Raw genomic sequence first — 26,145 nt, forward strand, 5'->3', positions numbered from 1 at the left:
CTCCCGAGGAACTGCCTCATAGTCTCAAAAGTAAACACACAGCTCAAACCGATAAATACAACAGTTAACAACAAGATTTCTATAGTTATACTGATAAAGAATAAGGAAAAGCAGGGAATCAACTAGGCATGCTTCATAAAGTTCAAATAAGTAGTTAAAGCATGTGGACATGCGATATTAGACTAAACAGGATAACTACACATATTGGAATAGCTCAAATAAGAATGAAAACAGACTAATACTCCTTTAAACAGTATAACTCAAATTAAAGGAAAAACATGTTGCTACTCAGTAAAATAAATTGGGTTTTACAACAAATAGCCCGTGTACGTACTCGTAACATCACGTACAAGGCGCTCTTATATCACAACAATACAAAATCCAATGGGGATTTCCCCTACATAAGTTTAGGCAAGCCACTTACCTCGAACCAAGCTCAATCAATGGGTAACAATGCCTTTTCCATGAATATCCGACTCCGAATGGCCCAAATCTAACCAAAACAATTACATATCATAAATACAACTATAATAGACTAATCTAATTAATGAAATCAAGACTTTAACAAAACATTACGAAATCCGTCCTAAAAAGTCGACCCGGGCCCACATCTCAAAATCGGGTAAAAGTCATAAAATATGAACACACATTCACTCACAAGCTCATTCGTACCAGAATTATCCAAATCCGATATCAAAACGCAAAAATATATTTGAAACACTTCTCCCATTTTTCTCAAATATTTCAACCAAATTCCTTAATTAAAGAATGGAATTAATGATAGATTAGTGGAATATAACCATAAATGGGTTAAGAATAGTTACCCAAAAGCTTCCTCTAAAAATCTCCCAATTATGAGCTCTCAAAGTCCCAAAAATGAAAATGAGACCAAACCCTCGAAATTTCCTTTTTTCTGCCCAGCGATCTCGCACCTGCGAACCACCAGTCGCACCTGCGACACCTCACTTGCGGAATTTCCATCGCAGGTGAGGAAATGGATTAAGGTGAATGGGACCGCTTCTGCGATGATTTGGTCGCACCTGCATGTGCGCACCTGCGGACAGTGGTCCGCTTCTGCGGTCTCCCTTTCCAGCTCACTCTCCGCATCTGCGGGCTCGCAGATGCGGAAATTCGCTCGCACACACGACCCCTGGACATGTCCTCAATCTCGCTTCTGTGCTTGGCCTTTCGCACGTGCTTGTTCGCACCTGCGGCCACCCCACCGCAGGTGCGATTACACCAGAAGCTTGAAAACTTCAACAATTACACAGGTCCAAATTTTTGATCTGTTAAGTATCTAAAACTTACCCGAGGCCCCCGGGATCTCAACCAAATATACCAACAAGTTCTGAAACACCATACAACTTAGTCAAGCCTTTAACTCGTATCAAAAAAATGCTAAAAACACGAATTACACCTCGATTCAAGCCTAATGAACTTCAAAGTTTCTAACTTCCATAACCGATGCCGAAACCTATCAAACCACGTCCGATTGAACTCAAATTTTTCACACACGACATATTCGACACTACGGACCTAATCCCACTTCCGAAATCAGAATCCGACCCCGATATCAAAAAGTCCACTACCAGTCAAACTTCCCAAAAATTCAACTTTCGTCATTTCAAGCCTAGTTTAGCTACAGACCTCTAATTTACAATCCGGACACGCTCCTAATACAAAATCGCCCAACGAAGCTAACAGAACCAATGAAACTCCATTCTGGAATCATCTCCATATAGTTCCAACTACGGTCAAAATTCTAAGATATAAGCTTCCGTTTTAGGGACTAAGTATCCCAAAATACTCCGAAACCACAAACAAAACCTCCCGGTAAGTCACATATGTAGAAAAAGATACAGGGAAAACAGTAAATAGGGAATCGGGGCTATTAATCTCAAAACGATCGACCGAGTCATTATAATTTAAGATCTAAAAAATAATGTGTCACACCCAGAACCTAGGTCTGGATGTAACACCGCACCCAGTGCCTGACTACATCTAACCGAGCGAACCAACTAGCTGGCTGAATCAACATATGATATCATAATATACTGAATGCGGAAGATAAACTAGGACATGCTGATATACTGAATGCATGACTGATATAAATCAAAAGGCGAAAACACTAATATAATTCTTGAACATATATGTAGCAAACATTTCTTAACATGAAAAGCCTGTGACTCTGTCTAACTGTTATTCTAGTATATGAAGCCTCTAATGAAGTATTGAAAACACTGACTGTCTGAAAATACTGAAGATTGTAAGGTAATGATAATGCCCTAAAAGAAGTGGGGGTCACCAAATAACTAGTACGATAATCCTAGCACTCTGAATCGTCAACTAGTAAATCATTACATGCATCATGAGATGCAGGCCCCCGGACAAAAAGGGACGTCAATACATTTGAATTGCACTGGTATGTAAAGAAACTGAAAGAAAGAACTGTAAATGCTGAAACTGAAACTGAGCTGATAATAGAGAACTGAAATAATAACTGCTGAAACTGAAACTGCATTGATAACTGATAACTGATAACTGAAATGATAACAAATAACTAATAACTGAACAAATGAAGTAAGGATATGAATACTCCCTCTTCTAAATGATGAACAACCTGCTTATATGAATAAACTACGGTCTCAGGCCCAATATATATATGTACACAAGCTACGTCCTCAGGCCCAAGTATACGTATACATAACTACGGCCTCAGGCCCAAAAATACGTAAGGCATAAACAACGTCCTCAGGCCCAAACATGCATAAAGCATAAACTACGGCCTCAGTCCCAATACAGGTGTTCAACATTCAGGGATTTAAAAACTTGAATTGAGAATCATACTATTATACATGATACTGAATACTGAACCATATTGAGTTACATGATACTTGAATGCTGAATAGAACTGAACTGAGACATGTATTCATGAACTAATTATGTGAACTTATGCTTCAACTATTTATGACTTGCTGGTAATCTAGATTGAGACTCACGGGAATTAAACACAAGTCTATATTTATTACGCACTGAGCTCACAACATTCGGAATAAAAGTCTTGAACAAATTATGAAGCTAGAGAATAGAAGTTCTGCAACTATTCACGCAACTAGGCTTAACTAGATTTCTGAGGCAATTAGTAATGTCGTACAAGAAACGGAGTGTAGGGGGAATCATTAATATTACCAAACATGGAGAGTTAGCCTCACATACCTTAACTTCCTTCTCTTGAGCGTAAAACAACATTCACCAACCCTTTCATCTTTAATATATATCAATACAAGTCAAAGGAATTCCATATTAGCAATAATACTCATGTTTTGGCCACTTAGGCATTTTATCAAACAGTTGGTGGTTATAAATCTCCATAGCCCTTATTAATGGTGTTTCGACACATAACAAGCCATTCTCTTGCTCCTAGATAAATTCTAAAATCTCAAATTGTTATAATCAATATTATTTTTCATCACCCATAAGATAAACAACACCCTTAACCAATATTCAACAATCAACAACCCAAACCTATAATCGTTCATGCTTTTCTATCAAACTCGTCAACTCATATATCATGAACATAGATTCTATGATCATTAATCCAATGGTATAAGCAATTAGAGGGTGAAGACATTACCTTTTTGAAGTTCAATCCTCTTGAATTTGAGTTCTAGGGTTTCTTCTCTCAACAATGACGCCCCAATCGAATATCTAATGATTTGGAGACTTTACCCATGTTAATAAGGTGTTAGGTAATTGAAATAAACTTAGAATCAATATTAGAACTTACCTTGGATGGTAGATGGACCTTTGAGGAGTTAGGTTCTTGAGAGCTTCCCTTTCTAGAGCAAGTTTTTGTGTTTTGGGGTGTGGGGGATTAATTAGGGCTTTAAACATGACCCTATAGGTGCATTCCCATGCACCTAATGTGCAGAAAGTCAGTAGCACTGCCTCAAGTACACGGTCGCGCACGGAACCATCCTGGCGCGCACCCGGCGCGCATACTGTGCATTCCTCAATAAAATGCACATATCTTTGTGCACAGAGATCCGTTCGGGCTACACCATATATCGTTGGAAAGATAGTGCAAAGGGATACAACTTTTGTGTTTTAATTTTTCCCAAATGCCTTACACGTGTTTACTACATCCTACTGCAAGATAGACCTTTTGTAAACTTAGTCGATTTTATCGAATCTTATACACCTCACTCTCCATTTTGATTCCAAAATAACTATTTCCACCCATAATCATACTGATAAAACTTCAGATGTCTAAAATATAACATTAGTACTCATTTAACACATTCATACCTAAGCCGAATTTATGGGGTATTACATTATCTCCCCCTTGGGAACATTCGTCCTCGAATGATTGACCTGGCTGTAACTATGACTAACTCTGGACCTTAAACGAGTATGGTGGAAACATGAACTTTCATGAACTCTTGCATACTAAATAGAATGATTACATGATTACTGAACTGTTTAGGTATTGAAGTAAATGAGTACTGCATTGACTGAATATTGGGCTTCCATGGATACGTGAATACTGAACTAACATGGATATATGAATATTGAACTGGCATAAATATTTGAGTACTGAACTGACACCAATATCTGAGTACTAAGTTGGCATGAATATCTGAGTACTGGGCTGACATGAGTATCTGAGTATTGAAATGATATGAGTAAATGAGTACTGAACTGACATGAGTAAGTACTGGAAACTTGAATGTCATAACATGACATGTGAAGTATTGGGTGTAAAACTACTAATTCTGGTGGCTACTCCAACTCATAAGCTATTTGTTCGATCTTTTGTAGGAGCATATACGACGTGATATATCTGGGTCTCTATGCTGCACGTCTGAATAGGACTTTCAAATGCCGAACTTTCAGATACACCCAATCATTAACTTGAAACTCTAGGTCTCTATGTTGCACGTCTGAATAGGACTTTTGGCGACTATGAGTCATTTTCAAATGCTCTTGAATCAAATTGTATTTATCCACAGCATGATAGACCAAATTTGGTCCCAACAACTCTGTTTGAACTAATTGGCGATCTACATGTTCGCACATACTTCTAAAAGTTCGTTTTAAAGTGAGCACCACGGTCCAACATGACGGACAACGCGGTCCCATGCAATCAGATGATTTCATGAATGTACAACTTGGCATAATCTTCTGCTGAATCTTTGGTATTACCGGCAAGAAGTGTGTTGACTTGGTAAGTCGACTATAATCACCCACTCAAATCATGCTTTCAAATTGAGCAAGATAATCATGTTATAAATTCCATATTTAACATCCCCACTCAAGAATATTGTGTATTTTATGGTTAAACACTAGGCTTTCTGTTGCTCGACTTTCACTTGCTGATAATTTAGACACTTGGCCACAAAGTTTGCGACGTTCTTTTTCAAGTCGTTCCACCAATAAATCTCCTTAAGACCATGACACATGTTTGTGGAACCTAAGTAAATAGAATACCTAAAATTCTAGGCTTCAGGCATAATCCGCTCTTTGAGCCCGTCTATGTCTGGAACGCATAGTCTGCCTTGGTACCTCAAAGTACCATCATCTCCCCTTGTTCAAAAGCCATCATCTTATGCTTGTGTGTCCCCTCTTTCAGCTGCAACAAGTAGGGATCATCAAAGTATTTCCCCTTCACTTCGGCTACTAAGGAGGAACAAGTCTTGTTCTAGACAACAACTCCACCATCTTTGGTGTCCGAAAGTCAAAATCCTAGCTTGGCTAAGTGTTGAACTTCTTTCACCATAGTTCTCTTATTTGCCTCAATCATGAGCTATACTTCCCATACTTGATTATCTTTTTAAGGTACTTCCTAAAAATATTTATATAATTGTTGTGAGCTAAGTCTTTGACCAGCACTCCGAAAATTAGAGTCTCATGCAATGGCACTACTCTAGTGATATACAACTAGGCATGATTTTATAGTTTTTTTTCTTCCACTGTCAATGTACTTCGAGTTTAACTTAATCTTTTTTGGTTCTAACGTGCATTCGGTATTTCAAATTGTCATCCACTCATTAGAGTTAACCCGACTAATTAAATCAAATCATACCTCTACTAGCTCTACTGAATTGCTAATTCATTATATTAACTCAAAACTTACTTACTGTTATTTTGCTAACCACCTGCTAGAATCATGTTTACTTGTTCTACTTGGAATAACTAAAGTGAAGCATAAGGTTATTCCTAAGTTTCCTCATCATCTAGCCCTATTTATGATTGCATACTATCTTTTTTTGAACTATGTACATGGATCACACTTAGGGAAAGCTCATCTATCTTAAGTGAAATTGAAATATCTAACCTCAAATTTTCTATACATTTCAAAATCATATTAGATTGTATATCTGGGAAAACACTTAGTCGCATAATCTAAGGGAGAACTCCCATATCGTTTATCTCATAATAATAGTTGCTTCATATCGTAACTTACTAACATGGTACTTGATAGTTCGAATTTTAATAAATCTGAACAACTTAAAATCATTCCCTAAAATTCAATCTCGCCTGCTCGTAGTTCTCATTTAGTACATTATATTATTCTAGTCATATGCATGAGTCGTGCAAAAAACATCTCTTTGATCATAATAATGTTTCAGACTCCTAGGTATTTTGCCCTTAGGCTCTTTTCTGTTCAAAACTATAGTGATCAATTCTATGCCCGCTGCTGTTAAATTCTTAACCTGTTACACCATGGGGTCGGACATCTAAACTATCATCATTCAACATGTGTCTCCATTTCCAAGAATTAAAATGAAATTGTTTCATGAGGTAAAACACATACGGATACACTACCATACACAAACCTGTCCTTCGGAGTATACCATCATCTAATAAGTCACTCCATGCACCGTCCAGTGAGTCTTGGGTCTTATTTCAGGCCTAAAATATGAGAAGATTTCGCTATTATCACTGTCACTTACATTTTCTTTTAGCACCCGTAGATATCACTGTATACTCAAAAGTCACTAGAATTTTGATACATAGAAAATGGGAGATCTGGTAACTGAATATTGGCATACTAAATTACCATAAATCTACTAACTGAAAGACTGCATAACTGGTAACTGAGGTAAACTAATAACCATAAAACATGATAACTGCTTTTGCACTTTCTGATAAGATTATGCTCTAATTTCTTTTACTAATTTCAATTGCATCCCACTTTCAACATCCTATCAAGTCTCATTCAACCTGTACTCCATAAATATACCCCAATGGGCAATCATCCTCTCTAGAACCTTGGGTTTTTCGTGCACGTCATTTAGGCATCCAATACGTTTGGAATTCTATAGGAAGAGAAGGTTGCCTATTGACCTAAGCTTCATGGAACGATCTAGAGGAGAAAGAAATGAGAAAATCCAGAATGTCTTGGTAGTTAACCGTTTATATGAGTGGCCGGCACACACATATAAAGGAAACTCCATTGGACACGACTTCATAGACTCCCTATGAAACTTGAACCCAATGCTCTAATACCAAGCTTTGTCACGCCCCGAACCTGGGCCTGGACGTAACACGTCACTCGATGGCTGACTACATGTGATCGAGCGAACCAACTGTCTAGCTGAATCAACATGTGATATCATAACATACTGAATGCGGAAGATAAATTAACACATGCTAATATACTGAAAGTCTGACTAATATATATCAAAAGGAGGAAACACTAATATATTTCTGGAACATATATGTAGCAAACATTGCTTAACATGAAAAGCATGCGACTCTGTCTAACTGTTACTCTAGTCTATGAGGCCTCTAATGAACTACTGAAAACACTGACTGTCTGAAAATACTGAAGACTGTAAGGTAATGATAATGCCCCGAAAGAATTGGGGATCACCAAATAGCTGGTTCGAGAATCCTAGCACTCTGAATCATCAACCTGTAAATCATTACCCGCAGATGCATGCCCCGAGAAAAGGGGGGACGTCAGTACATTTGAATTGCATTGGTATGTAATGCAACTGAAAGAAAGAACTGTAAATGCTGAAACTGAAACTGAGCTGATAATATAGAACTGATAAGTGATAACTGACTGCTAAAATTGAAACTGCATTGATAACTGATAACTGATAACTAAAATGATAACTGATAACTGATAACTAAAATGATAACTAATAACTGAACAAAAGAAGTAAGGATATGAATATTCCCTCTTCTAAATGATGAACAACTTGTTTATCTGAATAAACTACCGCCTCGGGCGCAATATATATATATACACAAGCTATGGCCTCAAGCCCAAGTATACGTATACATAACTACGACCTCAGGCCCAAAAATGCATAAAGCATAAACAATGGCCTCAGGCCAAAACATGCATAAAGCATAAACTACGGCCTCAGGCCCAATACAGGTGTTCAACATTCAAGGATTTAAAACAGGAACTAAGAATCGTACTGTAATACATGATATTGAAATACCAAACCATATTGAGTTACATGATACTTTAATGCTGAATAGAACTGAACTGAGATATGTATTCATGAACTAATTATGAGAACTTATGCTTCAACTATTTATAACATGCTAGTAATCTAGACTGAGACTCATGAGAATTAAACACACGTCTATATTGATTATGCACTGAGCTCACAAAGTTCGGAATGAAATTCATGAACAAATTATGAATCTAGAGAATAGAAGTTCTGCAACTATTCAGGGAACTAGGCTTAACTATATTTCTGAGGCAATTAGTAACATCATAAAAGAAACGTAGTATAGGGAGAATCATTAACATTCCCAAACATGAAGAGTTAGCCTCACATACATTAACTTCCTGCTCTTAAGCGTAAAACAACCTTCACCAACCCTGTCATCTTTAATCTATATCAATATAGGTCAAGGGATTCCATATTAGCAATAATACTCATATTTTGGCCACTTAGGCATTTTATCAAATACTTGGTGGGTATAAAGCTTCATAGTCCTCGTTAATGGTGTTTCTACACCCAACAAGTCATTCTCTTGAACCTAGATAAATTCTAAAATCTCAAATTGTTATAATCAATATCATTCTTCATCTCCCATAAGATAAAAGAACACCCTTAACCAACAATCAACAATCAACAACCCAAACCTTTAATCATTCATGATTTTCTACCAAACCCATCAACACATATATCATGAGTCTATTATTATTAATCCAATGGTATAATCAATTAGAGGGTGAAGACATTACCTTTTGAAGTTCAATCCTCTTGAATTCGAGTTCTAGGGTTTCTTCTCTCAACAATGGTGCCCCAATCGAATATCTAATAATTTGGATGGTTTACCCATGTTAATAAGGTATTGGGGAATTGAAATAAACTTAGAATCACCATTAGAATTTACCTTGGATAGTGGAGGGACCTTTGAGGAGTTAGGTTCACGAGAGCTTCCCTTTATAGTGTGTTTTGAGGTGTGGGGGACGAAGTAGGGCTTTAAAAATGACCACCCGTGTGTGCTCCGGCGTACCTAACGCTTTGAAAGGCAGTATCAACGCCTCAAGTGCGTGGCCACGCATGGGACCATCCGGGCGCGCACCTTAGGTCTGGATGGTGATTTTGGACTTGGGTGTATACCCGAATTTACATTTGATTAAGTCTAGAAGGTTTTCGCACTAATTGGCGAAAGTTGGAAATATTAAGTGAAAAAGGTGCCTTAATTTGCACAACACCTACTTTGGAGTGGGAAAACGAAGTGAGGCTCACTTCACCAGACCGGGCGCGCCCTAGCTCCAACTCCTTTTAAGTCAATTCAGGGTTCATTTTTCCCATTTCACTTGAACGGATTTTGGAGCTCGTCTCCACTCTCTCAAGACCACCAACTACTCTCTTCTTCAACGTAAGCAATCCCTACTAATTTGGTGTTTCATTCCATCAATTCCCCTCTAAAACTAACACAATCCACCATGAAATCCTTAGATCTTCAAGAAATTTCTTCAAGAACTCAAAAGAGGGTTTTGACAAGATTTCTTCCAAAAGGTAATCCTACACCCTTAGACTTACATGCATTGATTTATTATAAGAATATGAGTAAAAATTAATTATTGGAACTTATGGGATAGTGATTGGAAGTCATAAGTTCCCAGTTTAAATGCATAACTATTGTAGGGATTAAAAAGTTATTATTTGATAGAACATTGTTGGTTGGGTGTGAATGGTTGGTCACGCATGTGATGTTGGGAGTATAAATTATTAAATAATGATGGTGGGATAAATTGTTGGTAAATGGTAGTTGGATGAGCTAAATCTATGGTTAAGAGATGTAGAGATTTGTGCCCACTAGGTGTTTGATAAAGTGTCTAAATGGCCTAAACTATGGAATTAGTTAATAATGTTGGTCCCATTGGATGTTGATATTTTATATTGAAATTTCTTAGTGTAGTGGATCATTGTAGTATTATTAAGGGACGAATTTCAGTTTCGAGCCGTTCGGGGGATGATTTGAGTGGGATGGCGCTTCTAGTGTATCGATGTGGTTTGTTTGAGGTAAGTGTTTTTTCTAACTTTGTTGAGGTAATTTTTCCTACTAATTGCCATTATTTTCTACTTGCTACATGCGGGGGTGATACATATATGAGGTGACGAGCATATATGCATGTGCTAGGGTTAATCATGCTCGGGGGTAAATTATATGATTTATTGTGCTTTGTAGAATTATGTGACACTCTTGTTTCATGTCTTCTTGACTTATAGATTTCTATGAATATGACATTAAATTCTAGAAACCCTGGTTTGGCTTATTATAATTTGATTAAAAATCTGACGAACTTTTGTGAAAATTATTGATGTACTAAATCCGGTCGTTATTATACTTAATCACAAATACGACTCTACGACCGTTATTCTTGAGATTTTGAATTCTATACATGAGTTGAAGAGCATTTTTGATACTTTTTGAAATACTGGAATAATAAAGTACTTGAAGTTTATTGAATTGTTATTGCCTTGAAAGCCGTGATTGATGTTCAATTTGGAATATTCGTTTAAACACTTTCCTTTATGTAATTGATGCTTCCTACCTTGCTTGTTAATGATATAAATGTTCTTGGTAAGGAAGAGTATAAAGCACGAAGGGTGATAACGTGCCATTCATATACATTAATATGCACGAAGGAAAATGCCGTGCCATTTCATTTACATTATCATGTGAGTATGAGTGTAAAAGCATGAAGGGTGATGTCGTGCCATCATTTTGTATATTATCATATGTTCATTGGATGAATGGTGTTTCCGTGCAGGCGAGGACGAGAGACATACATTATATTATGATATTTTTTCGTTGTGTATACATTCATGCCTTTAGCTTGAGTTGTTATTGTGCACGTTCATTTTCTATGTGACTTGTCGTTGTTGTTCTGTCTGTGTCCTCTTCCCCAGTTGTTGTTGTGTTATCCATGCCTTCTATCTGTTCAACTTGCACTATTATGATTTTCTTCTTTTTTGTTATATTTGCATATAAGCCTTCTACCATGCTAATTAGTGAAATTTATACTCTTCATTCCTAAATTGTTGTCATAATTTATATAATTTTTCCCAGTTTGTTACCGATGTCCATATGTACTTCCATGTTTGTTATTGCTTCATGTATGCCTCCCACTTTATTGTTATTGTTATTGGCATTTCTCCCACCTAGTTGGTACTGTTATATATATGCTCGGTGAGAAAGAGATAAATGCACAAAGGGTGTTGCCGTGCCAATTGATTTGATCTACATATATATATATATATATATATATATATATATATATATATATATATATATTGGGTGAGAATGAGACAAGTGCACGAAGGTATTGCCGTGCCATTTGATGTGGTATCTTGAATATATTACTCACACCAGGAAAGTTATGAATTTAATAAGATAAATGCACAAAGGTTTTACCATGCCATTCAATGTGATATCTTGAATATATCTCACACCTGAAAAATTATGAATTTACTATTGTGATTTCTCCAAGTAATCATTTACTGCCTTGCATAGTTGTTTCCTTGTACCCTTATTTGTTATGTTTTATAATTGTTTCTATTGTTAGTCTACTGCACATGTTATAACAGTGAGTATTATTTTACTAAAAATCCTCGTCACTATTTCGACGAGGTTAGACAAAACACTTATTGAGTACATGGGGTCGGTTGTACTCATACTACACTTCAGCACCTTGTGTGCAGATTTTAGATGTTAATGTTGCGGTGTATGGAGGGAGCTGGCATTGAAGATATTTCCGTAATCCGGTCATAGCTGCCTCTTGTTCTTGGTAGATTTTGAATTATTAATCTGTTCATGTATATTTCAAATAGATGATGTATTTTATTTCATATCAGATTTGCAAATTCTAAATCTTAGAAGCTCGTGATTTGTACTACCAATCCTTGGGAAAAGTATAAAGGTTCAGTTATTTTATCATTTATTTTCCTCGATAAACCTAATTAAGTTGAATTGTAGTTAATTGGCTTACCTAACGGGTTGGGTTAGGTGCCATTATGACTGATCGGATTTTGGGTCGTGACAGATTGGTATCAGAGCCCTAGGTTCATAGGTAATATGAGTCATGAGGAAGTGTCTAGTATAGTCTTATGGGTCGGTATGATGATGTCCATACTTATCCTCGAGAGGCTACAAGGCATTTAGGATAAACTTCCCATCTTTCTTTCCTTATCGTACGACATTGATTTCGCTTGAAGCGTATATCCTTGAATTTCATTCCACTCATTTGTATGTGTATGTGAACGCTCGGTATCAACTATGAATCGACGACTTGTGATTTTATGAATGAGGTATGAGATGTGTATTATGTGTTTTGGTGACATGCAAGTCTGGAGGACTTGAGGCCGGGTTTGGGCCACAACTTAAGCTCGGTAGTTTCAGTTGTATGAGCCTGTGCTTTTGGATTTGTATGTCTAATGGTGTCCCTATGAGTGGGAATAGTGGCTCGGTGAGTGGTTGGATGGCGGTATGATGAGTATAATGTAACTGCGGGATATGTTCAGATGGTTGGAAAGTGACAAGGAGAGTTCACTTGGGATGTTAAAAGGGCTATTAGGTGCTTGATTTCTATGGGTGTGTATACGGTTTGAAGTTAGGAGGATTTTGAGGGATTATTTCATGTTATTTCATTTGTGGGGACGAAGTAGATTTTCATGCCTTGTTGATGAGTTAAAACTCAGGAAAGATTAAGAGATTGCGTAGTAGTAGTGGTTGTGAAAGGGTATAAAGATATTTCAATTTGAGGCTAAGTAGGAGGGTCATCACCTGCGGGGTGCCCTGAGGTTGTGTGATCCCTATGTTGTTTATGTGGAGGGTTTTCTCTTACTGGTGGGTTATATGTGTATCAAGTTGAGTTTGGATTGGTTAGGGAAGTTGATTTGACTGTCGTGTGAATGAATGTGAGCTTAGAAGATGATTTGAGGTATTATATGGTTTGCGTCACATGAGCTTATGAAGGATTTAGTTGAATTTTGAGGCGGTATTATGGCAGTAATAGAGTATGGGTATTGTGAGTTACCCAATGTTTTATTCTATGGCTTTGAGCCAAGTGGAGGAGTGTGCTATTGACGATTTGATTTCATGACTCTGTGCTAAATGCCAGTTTTGGTTTAAGGCATACCTGTGAATCGGTTAGGACTTGTAGAGGGTGATATCGAGGATGACTAGAGAAAGGAAATTCCTGGATATGGGTTACATTACACTTTATGAATATATGAAAATCATGGAATGATTAAGTTGTTATTTATCATAAATGTAGTGCACATGGAGTATGAATTTGATCGGTTACGTTAAGGTGGAATTTACTTCTTTGGGTGTTATTGTGCTAATGGGGCACAAGTCATTTGGTCGCTTGGGTGGTGTGTCGCGCACCTTTTTCTCGCGAAATCGGGTTTTGACGTGTGACAACTCTTTGAAGGTAGGGTATTAAAAGAGGAGTCGCCACCTAACGGTGTTATGGTGTGTTTGGGAACCTATTATGCAAATAACTCTATTTGACTAGTCAACGCCACCAAAGATCGAGTAAGGGTTCAAATTACCTCAAGGAGAAGGTATTAGGCACTCTTCGAGGTCCACAACTGTGGGTCCCCGCCAAACATAAAACTATGTGGATTAGGCTAGGTGATCAAATAAACAAAGAAATATAAAAAGTCAAAGAATTGTATTATAACACAAAGGGAATTGGTACTAATCTTTAATGATTATAAGGCTACCACTACATTGGTCTATGTTAAATGACTAAGCGTATAAAGGAATGGGGGGTCCTAAGTTTTTTAGCCTAAAGGATCACCCCGTGCAATATAAATAATACTTCGCAACTAGTCTTAGATAGGAGTTGCTCATATTATTCATCGGGCACAAACTATCATCTCCTGCTACCCGATTACTATATTGAAGTTATTTACCTAAAGCGTTCTAATTCAATTCCAAGTCGCGTGCTATGCGTGCACTACCTGTCCCATGCCTATGGTCCAGGAGGCTTTGGACCTCTATTTGGGTGGTTCTAGACTTACTTAGGCTGCTCAAAAATGATAAAACTAATCGGTCATTCAAACAAAAATAGGAGTGCACATAATAGCAAAAGGTGGCTCATGTTAGCCTCCACACCAAAACAGAGAAGCACACAAACTTATTTTCAGATTAAGGAATAGAACGTTTCAAACTTGAGACTCAGAATCTTTTGGTCCTATAGGCATGATCTCTATATGATTCCAATATCAAACAGGCAATGCTGCATTTTAGGCTAACGTACAGATTAAATCATTATAAGTCCTATAGACATGGTTTCTAAGCGATTCTCATTTTAGCAATATACATGCAATGGATTTGCAGATTACAAAACCTATAGATATGATTTCTAGATTTTTCGGAAAAGGTAGTAAAATGACTCCAGAACCATGAACTACCAACGCTGATTTTATAGACAAGTTCGTTAGGCATGTGACAGTGTCCTAGAAGCATGATATATAATAGTCGGGGATTGACATTGATTTTATATAGTTATATCCCTATTGGCATGCTATCTAGATAAGCAATAAAAACGATATGGGCAGCTGATTATTAAACACATAAGCATGGGCAGTATAAGGATAATTGAGGCAGCGAATAGATTAATCATTCGAAGTTCTATAGGCATGGTACCTAGGTAAGTAGAATATTGGATTGCTACGCCCTATAGTCATGTTATCTAAGAAAAAACAGTAGTGAATACAAGTACAACAAATAAATGAAATAGCATGCGTTGGCCAATTTAGTGATGCGTGTGCGTGTGAATCTTATAGGCATGCTTTCTTGAAGTTAAACATGTGAAGCAAATAGCGAATAAATCACATAGATCCTATAGGCATGATTTCTACCCTACCCCTCTTTTACTAATCTCCTCATCTGGTTTTGTTCACAAATTATTATAGACCCCAAAATAATGAATACAAGTGCGAATATTATATATTAAAAGGCTACATGACCAATACACAGAAAAAACCCAAAAGAATATAACCCACTAACACCTGGGCCTTCAGCAAGCTTCTCTTTTCACACAAATGGTGAACCCAGGACCCAGCATGTTTCAGAGTGAGAATGTATCAGCTACACACCCAGGGCCATACACAAACTCATACCAAGCTTAAAGGGGGAAACCATACATGATAACCAATTGGCAGTCCTAAAGCCTATTAATAGTGGTCATAATTCTTAGAAGCTAAAGGAACAACATTGGTTAAACAAGAGGGCTTGAGCATACCAACTGGGTAGATAACTTTGGCATAGCAAGTTTGACATAGAAGAACTAACACCATATTGAACAATTATTCAACAAAGGGAGGGTATAGCATACTGAGCATAGTTACATATTAAGAAGGCTGAAGAGGCAAGTCTGTAGAGTTGACGGGACATACACACACATATAATACTTTCTTAGAAATCAAGTTTAGCACAAGACATTAACCAAAATATCAGCAGCTAATTTTAAATATGTGAGCCTTATTCGAAACAATCACAGTTAGAGGGATATGCATTTTCACATGAAGATGACCATAAACAGCATAGCAACAAACTAATGGCATGGTTTACCATAAACCTCATCAGTTTCCTCACTCATGAGCACTTAAAAAAGAATGAGACAGGCAGGTATAACCATTCATACCAATTACCTAGGCGGCAGAGAAACTAACATAGAAATTTGCCCAAGAAGTCATTCTAAACCAAACATGCAACAGACCTTAAATGGAAATATGCTTTAGATAATTGATACATTCTCAGAGATCTATCATATTGGGCAAGAAGAACTCAACAAGGTCTGGAATACAAACATAGAAATACATGACAAAGTAGAGAACCACATTAGTCTAGAAACACCTGATAAAGTTAGAATCCATTCCAATAATGAAAGCATTTTACATGTGCTGAAACCTACTGAATTCAACTAATAAAGAACATGAAATTACAAGGGATTATAAAATAATATCATAGCAGTACAATATCAGGGATCCATGAATAACATGGAAACCAAGCCAAGCTTATAGAATTCAAACCACATCAACACATAAAACACATATGTCATAGATAAATAGAAAGGAAAATAGTTAACATTGCTAGAGTTAAAGACATTAACCAGTAGCAAAGTTAAACGAACTAAAGAATGAGGAGTTAGAATACTGGTAGCAAAAGAACACCAGATCCCCGATGCTTCAGAGTTCACAAGAGCCTCGAGAAGGGCTTCTAGCAGTGCTTGCACCGGAGGAGGTTGTTTTAACAATATTATGGCCTTGACTTTAAACCGGCCAAGGATTCAACGATTCCAGAAAATATTCAAGTATCTTAGAAGAAGTGAACTAGTGAGAGAAGAGTGTAGCGAATGTACTAGACGTGAAATAGGTCCCTCTCGAGGGAAAATTGGGGAGGGGTTTATATAGTGTTAAAATGGAGAGGACGAACATGGAAAAGCATCAGTCAAACACAAGAAAGGAAAGAATATATCACATGCAATCAAAATCAGTAAGGAAAAAAGAAAATCTCAAATCCTAGTTGTGTCCAAAGGTCTTGAATCGAACCAATAGTGCAAGAATAGTTCATTGTAGAGTGTATATAGATGAAAGATAGTCTAGATCTTCACAAAATCGGAGTCAATCAGGCCTGCTATTGAAAGGTAGTTCTTGCCGAAAAATAGGAAAAGAATTAAGTAACACCATATACACGCACATAATTGTAAATTTATCACAAAATAGGTAATAAATAGATCATTGACCGATTCCATATTTAGGTTGGAAATAGAGAGGATTAAAGGTATGTCGGCTAGTATTTCTCAAAGATGAGTGGAGTGGAGAGGTTTTAGCGGCGGCTATTATGTGGGAAATGGGGATTAGGGTTTATGTTGGGTTAATTAAAAAAGGGGACACAAATAATGTAATAAAAATGCAATTATGCATGAACATAGGCTTTTATTGCAAAAATTACATAAATAACTAAAATATAGATGTAATTATATAAAATGAAGTAAAATATTATTAAACGCAGATGTGGATATAAAATGATAAATTTTGATGATTAAGTCATCATAGATAATTTAAAGGGATAATATTAAGTAATTTAAATGCAAGAAAATTATTTTTTAAATCTTGTAAATCAAATAATGATGAAAAATTGACATTTTGAAAATATATATAATATTTGAAAAAAATGTAAGGGCAAAATTTGGTATCAACAGCTGTCCCTCTTTATCCGGGAATGGTGAAAGAGTTACCGGGTAAAGAAAATGATGATCGATTTTGGCCGAATTCAGTGGGGAACGATGTGATTGAAAAATGGGGCCCGAACTCTGGTTCCTGAGTTGCCTACATATCCTGGTATTGCAGGAATCAAGTCGTGTGTATTTCTGGATCCAACGGCGAACAAAATCGATGGAGTTGTTATTAGAATGGTCATATGTTTTGAAGAGATTCTTTTGTGTAGGATAGTGTCGTAAGTAACGGACAATTTTAGATGGAGTCATAAATGCGACTTTTGGACGTTACAGGTGTATGAGGCAGATATTCGAACGGTCATGGAGTAAATGGTAGTCAATTATTGGTAGTTGGTTACGTTCGAGGTAGTCAAAGAATGTGAATGTTGTGAACAGAAACTGGAGTGAAGATTACTCCCGTTTGTAGAACAGTTACCTCCCGAATTACCTGAAAAACATAAAATACAGTGCATGCGAACATGTATGGGTCATTGCAACAATTTAAACATGATGCAAATTCCCTTTGGACCATGAAGGTTGTCTTTGGATGATGCAGATGATGTCCTTAGACCATGACGTCCTGGGCCATGAAGCGTATGATAAGGGATTCGCAGGCCATGAAATGGTGTCCTCGGGCCATGAGGATGATGCCTCTAGACTATGACGCCTTTGAATAATGATGTGCAATTTTGAGAGATCCTCAGGCCATGGAATGGTGTCTCCCAGCTATGAGGATTGTGCCCTCAGACTATGATGCCTTCAAACAAAAATGGCGATATTTCAGCCTATGAAATACAAAGATATGATACTTAGTTGTATTCGAGGACGAGACAAGACAAGGCTTAGTCTTATATGAGATGAGGGCAGTGCTTAGCCCTATGCGAAGGAAGTGGATAGTTCTTGGACTTTTGCAGTGTAGTGGAAACAGTGTTTAGTCTCATGTAAGGAAAGGAGATGATGCTTAGTCTTCGACAAGGAAAGGCAATGCTTAGCCTCGTGCAAGGAATAGAGACAATGCTTAGTCTCATGCAAAGGAGGGGAGACAGTATTTATTCTCATGCAAAGAAAAGGCAGTGCTTAGCCTTATGAAATTACAGAGGCAATGCTTAGCCTCATGCGAGAAGTGGAGACAGTTCTTAGTCCCATGTAAGGAAAGGCAATGCTTAGCCTTATGTAATGAAAGTTAGTGCTTAGCCTTATGCAATTACAGAGGCAATGCTTAGCCTCATGCAAGAAATAGAGACAGTTCTTAGTCTCATGCAAAGAAAGGTAGTGCTTAGCCTTATGTAATTATGGAGGCAATGCTTCGCCTCATCCACAAAATGGAGACAATTCTTAGTCTCATGCAAAGAAAGGCAGTGCTTAGCCTTATGCAAGAAAAGCAATGATCAGCTGTGAGGGAGTAAAGTTTTTCTTAGCTTGATGTGTTTGCGTTTAGCAACTTGTCTTCATGAAAGTAGTGATTTCACTGTGCGTATGTATCTGCGAATATTACTGTTGTCTCTACCGTACTTACATTCAAAGGAAAATTGTAAGTTTTTGCGGGGGACGGTTGGTTCGTGCTCTTTATTCCCTGCTTTGCCTTCATTCCGTACTCACAATTTTCCTTTGAATGCAGGTATGATATACACAACAGTAATATTCATAGATACATACGCACAGTGAAATCACTACTTTCATGACGACAAGATGCTAAACGCAAACACGTCATTCCCGTCTTGGGGTCCTTCTTAAGTTACCCTGGGTAACATTTGGCTGCCACAGAAACAAAGTTTTTGAAAAGCATGTATGCACTTGATAAAATTATTTGTAAAAGTATAGTTGTTTTGAAATATATTATAATGCATGAGATCAAGTAATTTAGATGAACCGGTGACTGCGACACATTTAGAGACATTGCAACCTCTTTGCTTTAGAATTTTGAGGGTCCTCCTCAAAATTCTGCCCTAGTTTAAATGCATAATTCTTGACAATACATCCCTTGGCTGTTACACACGTGATGAAATCGGACAAACTCGATATCCTGCCCTAGTTTCTGATCATGGGGAAATGAAGATTTTATTAAGATGTGACCGAACCTACAGGGCTGTCTACGCATCCCCTCTTAAACGGGAATCAGGTCGAGTGTAGTTCAGTTACATCAAATGGAAAAATGCAAACAATCTTAAACATAGTATCTCTTGACTGCGTCTGAATTGATAGGTTTCAGCAAAATCTCTCCGTCCATTTCTGCAAGTATAAGTTCTCCTCCTGCTAGTACCCGCTGAACCATGTAGGGACCTTGCCAGTTGGGTGAGAACTTCCCATTGGCTTCATCCTGATGCGGGAAGATTTCTTTTACATCCAATTACCCCAGTGTGAACTGCCTTGGCCTGACCTTTTTATTAAAAGCCCTTGTCATTTTGTTTTGGTAGAGTTGACCGTGACATACCGCATTCATTCTTTTCCCATAAATGAGATCTAGTTGTTCATAGCGGCTTTGTACCCATTCTGCATCGCTGAGCTCAGCTTCTTATATGATTCTTAGAGAAGGGATTTCTATTTCGGCAGGAATAACCTCTTTAGTACCATAAACCAGTAGGTAGGGAGTTGCCCTAGTTGCTATGTGAACTGTTGTATGATATCCAAGAAAATAAAATGGCAGCTTCTCGTGCCATTGTTCGTAATTGTTCACCATTTTCCTCAATATCTTCTTGATGTTCTTTTTGGCGGCTTCTACGGCTCCATTCATTTATGACCTGTATGATGTGGAGTTCTTATGCTTGATCTTGAATGTTTCACATATGGCCTTCATCAAATCGCTATTGAGATTGGCGGCATTATCAGTAATGATTGACTCTAGTACTCCAAATCGACAAACAATGCGGTCCTTAACAAAATCCCCTACAACCTTCTTAGTTACAGCTTTATAATATGCAGCTTCAACCCATTTTGTGAAGTAGTCTATGGCCACCAGAATGAACCTATGCCTATTTGAATCAGCGGGTTCGATTGGGCTGATGACATCCATTCCCCAAGCGGAGAAAGGCGAGGGTGAACTTGTTGCATTGAGTTCATTGGATGGTACTCGTATCATGTCAGCATGTATCTAGCATTGATGACACTTCTGAACATACTTGACGAAGTCTGTTTCCATAGTCATCCAAAAATACCATGCTCTTAATATTTTCTTGGCTAAGGTGAAACCATTCATGTGCGGTCCGCAACTTCTGCTATGTATTTCCTCGAGCAATCTGGATGCCTCCTTGGCATCGACACATCATAGTAACCCCAGGTCAGGAGTCCTTCTATATAGAATTCTCCCTCTTTGAAAGAAATGGTTGGCTAATCTTCGAAGCGTGCGCTTCTGAGTATGGGTAGCAGTCTCTGGGTATTCTCCCCTTTCTAGATACTTCTTGACGTCGTGGAACCATGGATCTCCGTCAATCTCTTTTTCAACATCATCACCATAAGCGGGCTGTTTATGAATCCCTATTGGGATAGGATCAATGAAATTCTTGTCTGGGTGTTGTATCATAGAAGATAAAGTGGCTAACACATCTGCAAAATCGTTCTGAATCCTTGGAACGTGCTTGAACTCTATCTTTGTGAACCTCTTGATCAACTCTTGTATACAGTGCAGATATGGTAATATTGTGGTGTTCTTCATAGCCCATTCTCCTAGAACCTGATTCACCAAAAGATCTGAATCTCCGATTACCGGCAGCTCCTGAACGTTTATGTCAATGGCCAACCTGAGCCCCAAGATGCAAGCCTCATATTCAGCCATATTGTTGGTGCATGGAAACCTGAGTTTTGCAGATACCGGATAGTGTTGGCCGGCTTCTGATACTAAGACAGCCCCGATACCCACTCCTTTGAAGTTTGCTACTTCATTGAAGAACATTATCCAACCATCATATGTCTCGGTGATATCTTCTACTACAAATGATACCTCATCATCGGGAAAATACGTTTTCAATGGTTCGTATTTTCCTTCTACGGGATTTTCTGCCAGATGATCTGCCAATGCTTGCCCTTTGGCTGCCTTATGAGTTACATAGATGATGTCAAACTTGTTCAACAGTATTTTCCACTTTGCTAACTTACCCGTAGGCATGGGTTTCTAAAATATGTTTTTTAGCGGATACATCCTTGATATGAGATATGTAGTGTATACACAAAAATAATGCCTCAATTTCTGAGCTATCCACGTCAGAGCACAGCAGGTGCATTACAACAAAGAGTGTTGGGCTTCGTAAGGCGTGAATTTCTTGCTCAGATAATATATCGCCTACTCCTTTCTTCTAGTTTCATCATGTTATCCCAAAACACAACCAAAAGCTCCATCCAATACGGACAAATAAAGCAGCAGAGGCCTTCCTGGTTCTGGTGGGACCAAAACAGGTGATTTAGATAAATACTCCTTGATTTTGTCGAAGGCTTTCTGTCATTCATCAGTCCAACTTGTTGCAGCATCTTTCCTTAGCATCCTAAAAATTGGCTCACATGTCATAGCTGACTCTGCTATGAAGCGGCTGATGTAATTGAGACGCCCTAAAAACCTCATCACATCTTTCTTATTCTTCGGAGGTGGTAGGTCTTGGATAGCTTTTACCTTTGATAGTTCCAACTCAATCCCTCGGCGACTGACGATGAATTCTAACAATTTTCCCGCAGGGACTCCGAAGGCACATTTTGCAGGATTCAACTTCAAATTGTATTTTCAAAGCCGGTCGAAAAACTTCTTCAAGTCTGCTATATGATCTGAACTCCTTTTAGATTTGATGATAACATCATCCATGTACACCTATATTTCTTTGTGTATCATGTCGTGGAAGATGGTTGTCATGGCTCTCATGTAGGTAGCTCCAGCGTTCTTCAAACCAAACGACATCATTTTGTAACGGTTCATGCTTGGCACAGTTTTCAATTAGTATGTGTATATTGGGCAACGGGAAATGATCTTTGGGACTTGCTCTGTTTAGATCTCGGTAATCAACACATACTCTAATTTTCTCATCTTTCTTCGGAACTGACATAGTGTTGGCCAACCGAGTCGGGTATTCGACCACTCTAAGAACCTTGGCTTTGATTTTCTTAGTGACCTCCTCTTTATCTTCAAACTCATATTCGTCTTGAACTTTCTGAGCTTCTGCTTTACCGGTGGACACATGTGATTAGTGGATAGCTTGTGAGCCACTATAGATGTGCTCAAACCAGTCATATCATCGTAGGGCCATACAAATATATCTTCATATTCTTTTAGGAATATGATGTACCTTTCCTTCTCTGATGGTGATAGATGAATGCTTAGACGTGTTTCCTTGACCGTTTCGAAATTCCCTAAGTTAACGGTCTCAGTTTCCTCCAAATTAGACTTTGGTTTGTTTTCAAAGTTTTCCACTTCTCTGATGATTTCCTCAGGTATTATATCATCTTCCAGATCCTCTGAATCACTATCCTTATATCGCGTTGTCTCATTACATGTCACAGTCGTAGGTTCATCGGTATAAGTAAAAATAATGTTGCAAAAGAAAATGTAAAGAATAATAATAAATACGAAAAGCAGTAATGCATTAATAAAATCTTAAAACGTCAACAAGTACGACTCGATGACTTGAACAATTATTTCAAAAACAAAATACTGAAAAATGTATCAAATGCTCAAAACTATTTTTTTAAAAGTAATTCATGCTAATTTGCCAGGCTACCCAAGAACTCGACGGGCCTGGGATGGTGTAGCAGTCCAGTTTTTGAGAACAGCTCCTTTCTCCACGGTCTGAATAGTAAGGTCTTCCTCCTCCTCCTCCTCCTCCTTAACTATTGCATTGTAGTCCATATCATATTCGTCTAGAAACAGCTTACTCATGCCCGCTAAAACTTCATCTTCCTCGGATCCCCACATCATGTTAGCTTGATGGAATGTCTGGTGTTGAGGTGGTATCGGTTGTTCCAGCAGATAACAAGGACCACGCCATGGCGGTGACCAATCCTGGTACTCCTGCCATGTGTATTCATATCCGAGTCCAAAAGTCGTGCCATGATGTTGTTGTTGTTCGGGTTTGGTGATCCTTTAGAGATTTTTGCCGAGACCCTTGATGGGTTCATACCCTATCCATAGAAGTATGCTTTCTATCTTGTTGCTCCACCATCGGTCCTTTTCAATTGCGTTGACTCGTTCAATGCAATGGTATGCTTCTCTACCCAACTTCTTTCTATTTCCGATGACTGGAACAGTCTGATTGGTGTAGATGGGGTTACTTCTATCTCCATGAATAATCACTTCCTGATGATTTCACTCAAATTTCACAGCCTGATGCAGGGTTGAAGCCACTGCACTAGCAACATATATCTGTGGTCGTCCTAATAATAGGTTGTAAGTAGCATATATATCCAGCACCTGAAACTCGACATCAAACCAAGTCGGGCCTATCTGTAGGCTAAGGTTGATCTCTCCAATGGTAGCTCTCTAAGATCCATCAAACGATTTAAAATTCATGCTTCCCATCCATATCTCATGCACGCCTTTCCCTAATCTCTTCAGAGTAGTAAGTGGGCATATGTTGAGACTTGGACCCCCATCTATCATGACCTTGGCGATGAACTTATCCTCGAATCGCATTGTGATGTGTAGTGCCCTGTTGTGACTCAAACCTTCTGGTGGTAATTCAACTTCATGAAAGGTGATTCTATGGCTCTCCAATACCTGTCCGACCATGTTAGCCATCTCTCCACTAGTGATGTTGGTGGGTACATAAGCTTCACTCAACACCTTCATCAGAGCATTCCTGTGTGTGTCTAAGTTTTGTAGCAGTAATAAGATGGATATCTAAGCGGAAGGTTTGTTCAAGTGGTTAACAACAGAGTACTCTCTCGTTTGTACCTTTTCTCCAGAGATCATCAGTGCCAGTCTCGACAACAGGCGGCTTAGATGCAGTTTCCTTGCTTGTTCCTCCCAGGTTCTCAGGTGTGTAAACTCGGCCAGTTCTAGTCATACCTTGTGCTGCCCCTATTTCCTCTATTTTTGCTTTTCCTTTTCTCCTTGCTTCCACAACATAGTTCTATGGGATGGCATCAGACAGGTAGGATGGCGTGGGAGCTACCATCACGGTGAAGGGTGTAGATACATCAACTTCAAACGGCACCTGGATTCGGACCACAACCGGCGTGGGGGTGACTAGGGACGTTTTAGGAGTATCTCCCTCTCGAATGAGTCCTATTGACCCCTTAGAGTCCCATTCTTCATCTGTCTATATCACATTCACTCCCTCACCTCTATGATCCTGGAGAAGATTGTTACGAACATTTGGTGAAACTTTTTTTGCTTGTATGACCTTAGTGTCGATCAATGTGTGAATTTTATTTTTTAACGTGCGGCACTCACCAATGGTATGACCCTTCATGCCTGAATGATAGGCACATGTCTTGTTGGGGATGATCCACTGGGAAGCATTATCCATAGCAACGGCAGGAATGGGAGTGATGTAACCAGTAGCCTTCAGCCTCTCTTACAGTTAGTCTATGGGTTTCGCAATTTGGGTATATTGTCTAGGTTGTCTTCAGTCAAAATTTGGTCGTGGTTTTGGTATTTTTGGCAGGCGGGTGGTGGAGAGCGATAATATGCTAGTTGCGTATTATAGGCATGATAGGTGGTAGTAAGTTGTTGGTATCTTAGGGGTGAGGGTTATGTAGGTGGAGGTGTTTGGTATGTGAGAGGAGACTTGGGACCCTGGGCTACCATTATGATACCTACTTTTTTTTTTTGAAATACCTCCCGACTTCAAAGCTTTGTTCGTAGGCTACAATGCCTCGAAGCTGGTTACCATCCCACTCTAAATTCATTTTTCTATTATTTCTCCTAGCTTGATGATGTCAGAAAATTTGTGATTTTCAATAACCATTAAGCTTTCATAATATTGCGGGTCTTGAGCTCTGACGAAGAACTTATTCATTTGTTCTTCTTCAAGTGGTGGCCTTACTTTTGCGGCTTCTGATCTCCAACAAGTAGCATACTCGCGGACGGTTTTTGTTGTCTTCTTCTTGAGGTTTTGAATGTAGAAATTGTCTGGCACATTTTCCGTGTTGAATCTGAATCTGTCCATGAAGTCTTATGCCATGCTTACCACAACTAAACCACTTCTTCGGGTCTTGACTGATGTACCTAGACAAAGCATCTCCTGTGAGGCTTTGCATGAAGAACTCCATACATATTTGTTCATTCTTGCCCACTCCTACAAGTTTGTTACAATATGTTCTCAGATGCACTTTCGGATCACCAGTCCAATCGAACATTTCTAACTTGGGAGGTTTGTAACCATTCGGCAGTTCCACATCCGGCTGAATACATTGGTCTTCATAGTTTAGACCTTCAACTCCTTTACTAACTTCAATATTCTGAACTCTGCCAGTGAGCGTCTTGAGTTCCTCCGCCATGTTCT

The sequence above is a fragment of the Nicotiana tabacum genome, chromosome 18 (genome assembly GCF_000715075.1).
Source record: "Nicotiana tabacum cultivar K326 chromosome 18, ASM71507v2, whole genome shotgun sequence".
In the NCBI taxonomy this organism is placed as follows: Eukaryota; Viridiplantae; Streptophyta; class Magnoliopsida; order Solanales; family Solanaceae; genus Nicotiana; species Nicotiana tabacum.